The sequence below is a fragment of the Notolepis coatsorum genome (genome assembly GCF_963971535.1).
Source record: "Notolepis coatsorum genome assembly, chromosome: 2".
In the NCBI taxonomy this organism is placed as follows: domain Eukaryota; kingdom Metazoa; phylum Chordata; class Actinopteri; order Aulopiformes; family Paralepididae; genus Notolepis; species Notolepis coatsorum.
Window position 1 is genome coordinate 139,679,888 of NC_140166.1, and position 12,341 is coordinate 139,692,228.

Here is a 12,341-nt window from a genome sequence, read left to right on the forward strand (position 1 = left end):
TTGTGTGTTTAAGCAGCAGAGTTGTGTGTTTAAGCAGCAGAGTTGTGTGTTTGAGCAGCAGAGTTGTGTGTTTAAGCAGCAGAGTTGTGTGTTTAAGCAGCAGAGTTGTGTGTTTAAGCAGCAGAGTTGTGTGTTTAAGTTGTGTGTTTAAGCAGCAGAGTTGTGTGTTTAAGTTGTGTGTTTAAGCAGCAGAGTTGTGTGTTTAAGCAGCAGAGTTGTGTGTTTAAGCAGCAGCGTTGTGTGTTTAAGCAGCTGAGTTGTGTGTTTAAGTTGTGTGTTTAAGCGGCAGAGTTGTGTGTTTAAGCAGCCGAGTTGTGTGTTTAAGCAGAGTTGTGTGTTTGAGCAGCAGAGTTCTGTGTTTAAGCAGCAGAGTTGTGTGTTTAAGTTGTGTGTTTAAGCAGCAGAGTTGTGTGTTTAAGCAGCAGAGTTGTGTGTTTAAGCAGAAGAGTTGTGTGTTTAAGCAGCAGAGTTGTGTGTTTAAGCAGCAGAGTTGTGTGTTTAAGCAGCCGAGTTGTGTGTTTAAGCAGCAGAGTTGTGTGTTTAAGCAGCAGAGTTGTGTGTTTAAGTTGTGTGTTTAAGCAGCAGAGTTGTGTGTTTAAGCAGCAGAGTTGTGTGTTTAAGCAGCCGAGTTGTGTGTGTAAGCAGACGCTGTGTGTGTGTAAGCAGACGCTGTGTGTGTGTAAGCAGACGCTGTGTGTGTGTAAGTAGCCAAGTACAAGTACAGTACTTATGTTTGCAGGTTAAGTATTTAACGTTCACTATTGCCTATTACTAGGCCACCATAATGTTATCAACCAGGAAATGCACATGTCAACCCTAACGTTAGTTCTATACTAAGCAGGTGATGTTTAAGCAGCAGAGTTGTTTAAGCAGCAGAGTTGTGTGTTTAAGCAGCAGAGTTGTGTGTTTAAGCAGCAGAGTTGTGTGTTTAAGCAGCAGAGTTGTGTGTTTAAACAGCAGAGTTGTGTGTTTAAGCAGCCGAGTTGTGTGTTTAAGCAGAGTTGTGTGTTTAAACAGCCGAGTTGTGTGTTTAAGCAGCTGAGTTGTGTGTTTAAGCAGCAGAGTTGTGTGTTTAAACAGCAGAGTTGTGTGTTTAAGCAGCCGAGTTGTGTGTGTAAGCAGCAGAGTTGTGTGTGTAAGCAGCAGAGTTGTGTGTTTAAGCAGCAGAGTTGTGTGTTTAAGCAGCAGAGTTTTGTGTTTAAGCAGCAGAGTTGTGTCTTTAAGCAGCAGAGTTGTGTGTTTAAGCAGCAGAGTTGTGTGTTTAAGCAGCAGAGTTGTGTGTTTAAGCAGCAGAGTTGTGTGTTTGAGCAGCAGAGTTGTGTGTTTAAGCAGCAGAGTTGTGTGTTTAAGCAGCAGAGTTGTGTGTTTAAGCAGCAGAGTTGTGTGTTTAAGTTGTGTGTTTAAGCAGCAGAGTTGTGTGTTTAAGTTGTGTGTTTAAGCAGCAGAGTTGTGTGTTTAAGCAGCAGAGTTGTGTGTTTAAGCAGCAGCGTTGTGTGTTTAAGCAGCTGAGTTGTGTGTTTAAGTTGTGTGTTTAAGCGGCAGAGTTGTGTGTTTAAGCAGCCGAGTTGTGTGTTTAAGCAGAGTTGTGTGTTTGAGCAGCAGAGTTCTGTGTTTAAGCAGCAGAGTTGTGTGTTTAAGTTGTGTGTTTAAGCAGCAGAGTTGTGTGTTTAAGCAGCAGAGTTGTGTGTTTAAGCAGAAGAGTTGTGTGTTTAAGCAGCAGAGTTGTGTGTTTAAGCAGCAGAGTTGTGTGTTTAAGCAGCCGAGTTGTGTGTTTAAGCAGCAGAGTTGTGTGTTTAAGCAGCAGAGTTGTGTGTTTAAGTTGTGTGTTTAAGCAGCAGAGTTGTGTGTTTAAGCAGCAGAGTTGTGTGTGTAAGCAGCAGAGTTGTGTGTTTAAGCAGCAGAGTTGTGTGTTTAAGCAGCAGAGTTGTGTGTGTAAGCAGCAGAGTTGTGTGTGTAAGCAGCAGAGTTGTGTGTTTAAGCAGCAGAGTTGTGTGTTTAAGCAGCAGAGTTGTGTGTTTAAGCAGCAGAGTTGTGTGTTTAAGCAGCAGAGTTGTGTGTTTAAGCAGCAGAGTTGTGTGTTTAAGTTGTGTGTTTAAGCGGCAGAGTTGTGTGTTTAAGCAGCCGAGTTGTGTGTTTAAGCAGAGTTGTGTGTTTGAGCAGCAGAGTTGTGTGTTTAAGCAGCAGAGTTGTGTGTTTAAGTTGTGTGTTTAAGCAGCAGAGTTGTGTGTTTAAGCAGCAGAGTTGTGTGTTTAAGCAGCCGAGTTGTGTGTGTAAGCAGACGCTGTGTGTGTGTAAGCAGACGCTGTGTGTGTGTAAGCAGACGCTGTGTGTGTGTAAGTAGCCAAGTACAAGTACAGTACTTATGTTTGCAGGTTAAGTATTTAACGTTCACTATTGCCTATTACTAGGCCACCATAATGTTATCAACCAGGAAATGCACATGTCAACCCTAACGTTAGTTCTATACTAAGCAGGTGATGTTTAAGCAGCAGAGTTGTTTAAGCAGCAGAGTTGTGTGTTTAAGCAGCAGAGTTGTGTGTTTAAGCAGCAGAGTTGTGTGTTTAAGCAGCAGAGTTGTGTGTTTAAACAGCAGAGTTGTGTGTTTAAGCAGCCGAGTTGTGTGTTTAAGCAGAGTTGTGTGTTTAAACAGCCGAGTTGTGTGTTTAAGCAGCTGAGTTGTGTGTTTAAGCAGCAGAGTTGTGTGTTTAAACAGCAGAGTTGTGTGTTTAAGCAGCCGAGTTGTGTGTGTAAGCAGCAGAGTTGTGTGTGTAAGCAGCAGAGTTGTGTGTTTAAGCAGCAGAGTTGTGTGTTTAAGCAGCAGAGTTTTGTGTTTAAGCAGCAGAGTTGTGTCTTTAAGCAGCAGAGTTGTGTGTTTAAGCAGCAGAGTTGTGTGTTTAAGCAGCAGAGTTGTGTGTTTAAGCAGCAGAGTTGTGTGTTTAAGCAGCAGAGTTGTGTGTTTAAGCAGCAGAGTTGTGTGTTTGAGCAGCAGAGTTGTGTGTTTAAGCAGCAGAGTTGTGTGTTTAAGCAGCAGAGTTGTGTGTTTAAGCAGCAGAGTTGTGTGTTTAAGCAGCAGAGTTGTGTGTTTAAGCAGCAGAGTTGTGTGTTTAAGTTGTGTGTTTAAGCAGCAGAGTTGTGTGTTTAAGTTGTGTGTTTAAGCAGCAGAGTTGTGTGTTTAAGCAGCAGAGTTGTGTGTTTAAGCAGCAGCGTTGTGTGTTTAAGCAGCTGAGTTGTGTGTTTAAGTTGTGTGTTTAAGCGGCAGAGTTGTGTGTTTAAGCAGCCGAGTTGTGTGTTTAAGCAGAGTTGTGTGTTTGAGCAGCAGAGTTCTGTGTTTAAGCAGCAGAGTTGTGTGTTTAAGTTGTGTGTTTAAGCAGCAGAGTTGTGTGTTTAAGCAGCAGAGTTGTGTGTTTAAGCAGAAGAGTTGTGTGTTTAAGCAGCAGAGTTGTGTGTTTAAGCAGCAGAGTTGTGTGTTTAAGCAGCCGAGTTGTGTGTTTAAGCAGCAGAGTTGTGTGTTTAAGCAGCAGAGTTGTGTGTTTAAGTTGTGTGTTTAAGCAGCAGAGTTGTGTGTTTAAGCAGCAGAGTTGTGTGTGTAAGCAGCAGAGTTGTGTGTTTAAGCAGCAGAGTTGTGTGTTTAAGCAGCAGAGTTGTGTGTGTAAGCAGCAGAGTTGTGTGTGTAAGCAGCAGAGTTGTGTGTTTAAGCAGCAGAGTTGTGTGTTTAAGCAGCAGAGTTGTGTGTTTAAGCAGCAGAGTTGTGTGTTTAAGTTGTGTGTTTAAGCAGCAGAGTTGTGTGTTTAAGTTGTGTGTTTAAGCAGCAGAGTTGTGTGTTTAAGCAGCAGAGTTGTGTGTTTAAGCAGCAGCGTTGTGTGTTTAAGCAGCTGAGTTGTGTGTTTAAGTTGTGTGTTTAAGCGGCAGAGTTGTGTGTTTAAGCAGCCGAGTTGTGTGTTTAAGCAGAGTTGTGTGTTTGAGCAGCAGAGTTCTGTGTTTAAGCAGCAGAGTTGTGTGTTTAAGTTGTGTGTTTAAGCAGCAGAGTTGTGTGTTTAAGCAGCAGAGTTGTGTGTTTAAGCAGAAGAGTTGTGTGTTTAAGCAGCAGAGTTGTGTGTTTAAGCAGCAGAGTTGTGTGTTTAAGCAGCCGAGTTGTGTGTTTAAGCAGCAGAGTTGTGTGTTTAAGCAGCAGAGTTGTGTGTTTAAGTTGTGTGTTTAAGCGGCAGAGTTGTGTGTTTAAGCAGCCGAGTTGTGTGTTTAAGCAGAGTTGTGTGTTTGAGCAGCAGAGTTGTGTGTTTAAGCAGCAGAGTTGTGTGTTTAAGTTGTGTGTTTAAGCAGCAGAGTTGTGTGTTTAAGCAGCAGAGTTGTGTGTTTAAGCAGCCGAGTTGTGTGTGTAAGCAGACGCTGTGTGTGTGTAAGCAGACGCTGTGTGTGTGTAAGCAGACGCTGTGTGTGTGTAAGTAGCCAAGTACAAGTACAGTACTTATGTTTGCAGGTTAAGTATTTAACGTTCACTATTGCCTATTACTAGGCCACCATAATGTTATCAACCAGGAAATGCACATGTCAACCCTAACGTTAGTTCTATACTAAGCAGGTGATTGTGATTACGGGTGATGCACTTCCAAAAACCACAAGCTAGATTTGGCGTAACTTTAATTTCATAGCAGATTGAAAATCAAATGCAAACCAATTCTGCGAGATGAAAACAACAACCACACAGCGATGGTGACAGAGTCTGGAACCAACTCGGGGGCGCAGAGAGTGATTAACTCTACAGACAATCTACAAAGCCCCGTTTTGGAAATACCACGAGTCATCTGGACGCCTGTGGGTCGCCAGTGCATTGTGCCGCCTGTTGATCGTTCCTGTTCAATGTGAGTTACCAGTGTGTCTGTTGCTTGTTCCGTTTCTCTTGGTGTTAAGAGATATTTGTCCCATGGGCACTTTCTAAACGGAAGCCGTTATCTTTTTTTATTAATATGTAGCGGCAAATAAATGGACTTCAAATGTCTAGACTGAGATCCTGGGTGACGTCTATCCTCTGTCGTAAAAAAGAATACACAATGCAGACGGTCACGTCTAGACCGCGGTGGAAGCGCAGACAAACAATGGACTGAAAACAGACCTTTTAGTCCACGGGTCCCCGTTTACCATCATCATCAACTAGACAGCTGGCAGAATAATAAGCCGACATTAGCGGCAATAAATAAAATGCCTGACGGCACACGGCCAGCCACTTGATGCTGGGCGCTGGAGATGTGTGGCACTTGGCAGTGCCAGTGTTTCCTAGCGGGCTTTCACAGTCCCTGGCAGTGCCCGTGTTTACTAGCGGGGCTTTCACAGTCCCTGGCAGTGCCAGTGTTTACTAGCGGGCTTTCACAGTCCCTGGCGGTGCCACGTCCAGCCATGCCGAGCCATCTTGACTGCCAATCGGGCTGCAATCTGTCTGCCCCCAGTATCAGCACCATCTCCACACACACACAGCTTAGATGGTTTGCTTCTCCCTACACTCTCCCTCCCATAGTCGAGCGGAATGTACGCGTGGCATGTCCACAGTCGTTTGAGCTTTTATAGTCGAGCGTACCTCCACGCACCAATTTCCTACATGTCTCGCGCCAGTTTACACAATTTTTCATACGCTGTGAAGGAAATCGATGATTTTCATTTGGTTTATAACCTATATAGAGATGAGTTTTAAGAGGATAATATCATCATCATCATCATCATCATCATCATCATCATCATCATCATCTTCATCATCATCATCATCATCATCATCATCATCGTCATCATCATCATCACCATCATTATCCTGTATGTGTGTTTCCAGCCAAAACTGTGCAGACTAAGATAGAGCCCAGTGCATGCCGAGGTCGTTTCAGCACATAACTGATAAGGACTGCGAGCAGGCAGAATGGAGAGATAGAAAAGTGGGTGACATCCATAGAACAGACGTCTAGTGTGTGTTTAAAGGTGAACAGCAGTTGTCCTTCTCCAAGATGAATTGACACCACGCAACGAATGGCAACTAGCAAGAGTCACTGAAGTCTACCCAGGACAAGATGGTAGAGTCAGAAAGTTGAAGCTGCTAGTAAGCCACACCACATACGATAGCAAAGGGAAAGCTACAACCAATACGGTGTATTTAGAGAGACCAATACACAAGATCATTACATTAATAGAAGCAGATTAGAGCACTAGTGAGTTATTTAACATTAAGTTGTTTTGGCACTTACCCATTTTCTGCTTGCCTTTACTCTAAAATAGGAGTTTTTGTTTTTCACTGGAAAGAGATACTTACCTGGTTGAATCCAATTGATCTTAGAGACATATTCTTTGAAGTATCCACAATAAGAAATTACACATTCTATAAGTATGTGCAATAAGACATTCCACATTTATTGGTATGTGTAATTGGTGGGAGTGTAACTGCAGCTATTGGTTAATTGGTTAAACAGTTGGTTAATATAGTTATTTATGTTTACAATTTATATGCTTATTTTGTATAATAGTAATAATACACTCAATTGATTTTCACTGTATTTCTTATTTGTTTTATATAAGATATATATTAGTGGCACACTATTTTTCTATTTTGTTTGCTCACATTACCACATCTCACGGGAGTTGACACACCTGGTAACCGGTGACGTGTTTCCTCCCTCTCGCTCTCTTGCGTTGTAACAGTGAACTTGAATGGTAATGGACTTACCTGGCATTCTAATAAGCAAAGAACAATCCATCAAGTCAACGTAACAAGACAATCTTCCAAGAAACAGACAGAAGACATACTTCCATAACGCATCGATGTTCTCATATACTGGCACGCAGCCAATACGATTTTACGGTTTGGATGAGGTTGGATGGAGCATCTTCATTAAAATCAGTTCAAGAAATCTGCTTGTGTTTTGCGTCGTGCCGGAGGATGTCACACTGTGTGTATGTGTAACTATGAGGGATATGAGGACAGTGTGTATGCATGTAACTATGAGGGATATGAGGACAGTGTGTATGCATGTAACTAGGAGGGATATGCGACACATTTCCTTATGTACATTGACAATAACGTAATCTTCTTCTTCTAAAATGGAGGAAAATGCATTTTTCATTCATATTCAAGGTTATTTCAAAAAGACCAGTTGGATGGTACCAGTCAGTGGAACTTCAAAATTCTGTCATTTTAAAACTGGGTTTTAGCCGAGCTGTCGAGAGCCTTCAGAAGAAAACTGCCTCACTAAGCTAATGTACAGCTTTGAAGCAATAAGAAAAGGCATTTTAATCAAGATAAGAAGATTGTCTCATCGCGTCTTTGAGTGGAAGAAAATGGGCCCCAGTTTTTGACGAGCCGTCAAGAGACTTGAGCTGGCATCCAACTCTCTGAGCAAACAGTGATCTAACAGAACTGACGTTTAAATCAAACGCTGATTAATGTTTGCGGTCTGTAATTAAATCAAATAATGTAAACTAAATGGAAAATACACAGCTTCAACTGTGCTTCCTTGCACCAAATATGCCTGGCTGGAATGTCTCTTTGGCTATGGGTACCCACAGAACAGTATCCACTCAATCAATATACATTCTAAAATTCTGAAATATACAGTACGAAAATATACAGTAAAAGGTCAAATTCAAATGTAAATGTCCACAAGAGGTGCTAGAAATGGTCAGTTGTTACTACCTCATCCTAAATCCAACTCATTAAAACGGTCATTTATTTATAGGCCAATAGCTAGCTGGAACAACCTGCCTAGTAACCTTCATACCACCCACAGTAAATTGTGTTTTAAAATGTAACTTAAATTATATAAAAAAATATAGCTTAGTTAGACGTATTTATATATGTATGTGTTTTTGCCTTGAGCATGTTTTGTATTGGCCCGGTTATGCTTTTTCTATGCATTTCCTTTTCATATTTTATAATTTTATAGTTTATTTTAGTCTATTCCTTTGTTTTGTTAAATTTTTTATTCATATTCTTTGACTATTCATATTCATACACTGATGAATTTCTGTTTTATTGTTTGTTATATGAACTTTTGATGACTGTGTGTGTTTTTACGTGTGGACCCCAGGAAGACTAGCTAGTTGCCAAGGCACTAACTAATGGGGATCCTTAATAAAATATCAAAATATCAGGAAGGTATACCTATAGTAAAATGTAAATGTAGGAAGATATACAGGGATTTACTCTGAGGCAGTGTGGGGATTGCGGAGATATGTGCAACCCTAGCCCTATTGCTACGTACTACCAATGATGATATTGAGTCCTTTTCTCAGCACAATCCATTCTGCTCCTCATACCGGCTCCAGATAGTTGGCCACAAACCAATGTACAGGGGCGGCGCTTCCTATAGGCGACATAGGCAGTTGCCTAGAGCGCACCCAAGAGGGGGGCACCAAAAACTGTCCAGAAAAAAATATATATAATAATAATGACAATAATATATATATATAATTTATATAATTTTGAAGCCCGGGGTAAAGCTTGCCTACGGCACCAAATGTGCTAGGTCCAGCCATGCCAATGTAAAGTCAATGGGGCCAAGCTCCCGTCTGTACAAGCTGACTTTTATTCCCACCATATTTGTTTATATATATATGTCTGAACTTACCTGCATATAATACTTCTATATACCTATTTATACACTTGCATATAACTCTTAATTTATTGTTGTTGGCTATCAAGAACAGTTGCTAATATCTTTAGGTGGAAAATAATACTGTAGACACCAGGGACATGCACAGGACTTTAGAGGGGCAGGTGCTCAAAGGCTGAAAAGGGCACTACACTTGTGTGTGTATATATTAACCGAGCGTGCGTAGCGATTTTTAAGGGCCCTTTTCGGGCGGAGGGCCCCCTTTTTTATGCTTTTTTGGGGGGTTTTGGTGATCAAATATTGAATATTGAACTATAATAATCAGTGCAGGAGCTCACTTATCCTTGAAAGACACTTTTATCACTGACTTAAAAGGCCCATACATCTCCATAAATGTCCAGGGGGGAGGGAATAAGTGCTTACCCAACAGCCCCAAGAAGTGCTGTATATTCTGTATTGTTTAATATAAATGCATTTTTTATTCCAATCCCGATTTGTATTTGAGATTCCCAAATCCCATCGGACTTGACTTCTTCGTGTCCCTCAATGAGTGTAATACCAGCATTCAACTGTATGCGCCACAGTGGTTTCTATCATCATCATCATCACCACCCACGCTATGCATAAAATATATAGGTCCGCGGAGGAGGCCGTGCAAACTGCAATGGAATATGGGGCATCTCTCTCTCTGTCCCTAATATTTTGATTCTATCCTGACATTTTTCAGTTGGAAGGGCAGTCTATATGCATAACGGTAAAAAAAAAAAAAAAAAATCAAAAAGGGCACTTTTTTGATGAGGCTCAAAAAGGCAGGTGCTCAGGCACCCCTTGGCCTCTATGAGTGCACGTGCCTGGTAGACACACTGTAGACAACATAAACAAATACATCTCCACATAATCAGGACAGTTTATTTTGATCATGTTAATTCCCCTTGAAAGCGATATTTCAGCTTGCTAGAACATTAGGAACTCACTCTGGACAAGGAACTCAAACGCAGGTCTTTCTATGACCCACCAACAAACAAACAAAAGCAGAAACACAAAAGAACTTCCAGAGGCAATAGAGCACACCTGGGACACCTCCTCTCTGATGACACCTCCTCTCTGATGAGGCGCCCCAGGTGTGGCCAGTGCCTCGTTAATTTGCCATTAGAACCCACCTGTCTCGTCAATTAGCCGACTGCCAGTTAATGAGATGAGCGGCTCTCTCTATTGGCTCGTCTACAAGAGAGAGCTACTCTCGCATTCGATGAATGAAATGGATCTAGCACTAGGGATGGGTACCGAATCCGATACTTTTAACCTGCCCTAGGCCCTAGCCCTATTTTCTGAAAATCCGCCTAAAAATACATACCTAAGTAAATGGAAGATTGCTCCACTTCTACACGGTCCATTTGCATGTTCTTGGTGTCTAGAGACATCTATGGATATCAGGGAATGTATTCCCAGTGTCAGAAATATTGTGTCTGTATTACTACGCTTGAGTAAATTGTGATGAAACAAAGGAGAATATAAATTATGATTTTTCTTTGCATCTTTGACAGTGAATAGCACCATGCTAAAAATGACCAGACATGGAAAAACTGCCACTGAGCTCGTTCAGCACCTTCTTCTAAGCAAATCTAAACAAATGAATAAAGGGAAGATGATCAAACATAATGTTTTTGTAGATACAACAGTTCTGAATGCTGCCATCCGGACACATGCTATTTGAAATATTATTATAAAATATAGAATACCAGGCCTATAAATTACCTTATTATAGCCCCACCCTGCCTCAGTGCAGCCCCCAGCCTGCCTCTGAAGACATACAGCACGCCTGGCAGGATGGAGACGCACCAAGCAAGGCTCCCGAGATCACAGGGAACCACAGCCACATAACAAATGTGTAGACCCTAAAAGAGGCCATATATATATACTGTAAATGGACCCTAAAAATAGGCTATATACTGTAAATGGACCCTAAAAATAGGCTGTATACTGTAAATGGACCCTAAAAATAAGCTATATACTGTAAATGGACCCTAAAACATTGGCTATATACTGTAAATGGACCCTAAAAAATAGGCTATATACTGTAAATAGACCCTAAACACAGCAAAGGATATTTTTTTATATGGCCAAATGCCCTAATACACTTGGAAACGGGAGCGTATCTATATTCCCACAGTCTTATGTTCCATCAGCCCTATGTTCCAACAGCCCTATGTTCCCACAGCCCTATGTTCTCACAGCCCTATGTTCCAACAGCCCTATGTTCCAACAGCCCTATGTTCCCACAGCCATATGTTCCAACAGCCCTATGTTCCAACAGCCCTATGTTCCTACAGCCCTATGTTCCCTCAGCCCTATGTTCCCACAGCCCTATGTTCCCACAGCCCTATGTTCCAACAGCCCTATGTTCCCACAGCCCTATGTTCATACAGCCCTATGGTCCCACAGCCCTATGTTCCCACAGCCCTATGTTCCTACAGCCCTATGTTCCCACAGGCAGCCCTATGGTCCCACAGCCCTATGTTCCCACAGCCCTATGTTCCTACAGGCAGCCCTATGTTCCCACAGCCCTATGTTCCCACAGCCCTATGTTCATACAGCCCTATGGTCCCACAGCACTATGTTCCCACAGGCAGCCCTATGGTCCCACAGCCCTATGTTCCCACAGCCCTATGTTCATACAGCCCTATGTTCCTACAGCCCTATGGTCCCACAGCTCTATGTTCCCACAGCCCTATGTTCCTACAGCCCTATGTTCCTACAGCCCTATGTTCCCACAGGAAGCCCTATGGTCCCACAGCCCTATGTTCCCACAGCCCTATGTTCCCACAGCCCTACAGTATGTTCCCACAGCCCTATGTTCCTACAGCCCTATGTTCCCACAGCCCTATGTTCCCACAGCCCTATGTTCCCACAGCCCTACAGTATGTTCCCACAGCCCTATGTTCATACAGCCCTATGTTCCCACAGCCCTACAGTATGTTCCCACAGCCCTATGTTCATACAGCCCTATGTTCCCACAGCCCTATGTTCCTACAGCCCTATGTTCCTACAGCCCTATGTTCCGACAGCCCTATGTTCCCACAGCCCTATGTTCCTACAGCCCTATGTTCATACAGCCCTATGTTCCCACAGCCCTATGTTCCCACAGCCCTATGTTCTCACAGCCCTATGTTCATACAGCCCTATGTTCCCACAGCCCTATGTTTAAGTTTAAAATGGATGCTATTCATGGAGCTTGAACCCTGGAAACCGCGGAGGAGCAAGGGGTGAAAACATTCATTGGTGATGCCGGCGGGGTTGGGGGGGCGCGGGGTGAAGCGGGGGGCAACAACACGTTATGTGCATTAGGGTCATACCTGTGCCATGGGGATGTAGGCCTGGAGGAACATAGGGCCTAATCTTGATGGGCGGAATGGTAAATGGTTAAGTGATGCATATATATATAATGGATTTTATCCTAAGCGCTTTACAACTTATGCCTCACATTCACTCACACATTCACACACCGACAGCGGAGGCGACCATGCAAGGTGCCGACCTGCTCATCAGGAGCAATTAGGGGTTAAGTGTTTTGCTCAAGGACACTTCGACATGCTGCACAGGAGGAGCCGCAATCAAACTGGGAACCTTCTGAATACCAGATGACCGCTCTGCCTCCTGAGCCCCTAGGAGGAACAGGTCTTAGAAATGGGGGAACATGGGGCCTAATTTGGGGCAACATCCTTGAGGGAACCTAGGGTTGACCCTGTGAAAACACTGTAGTAT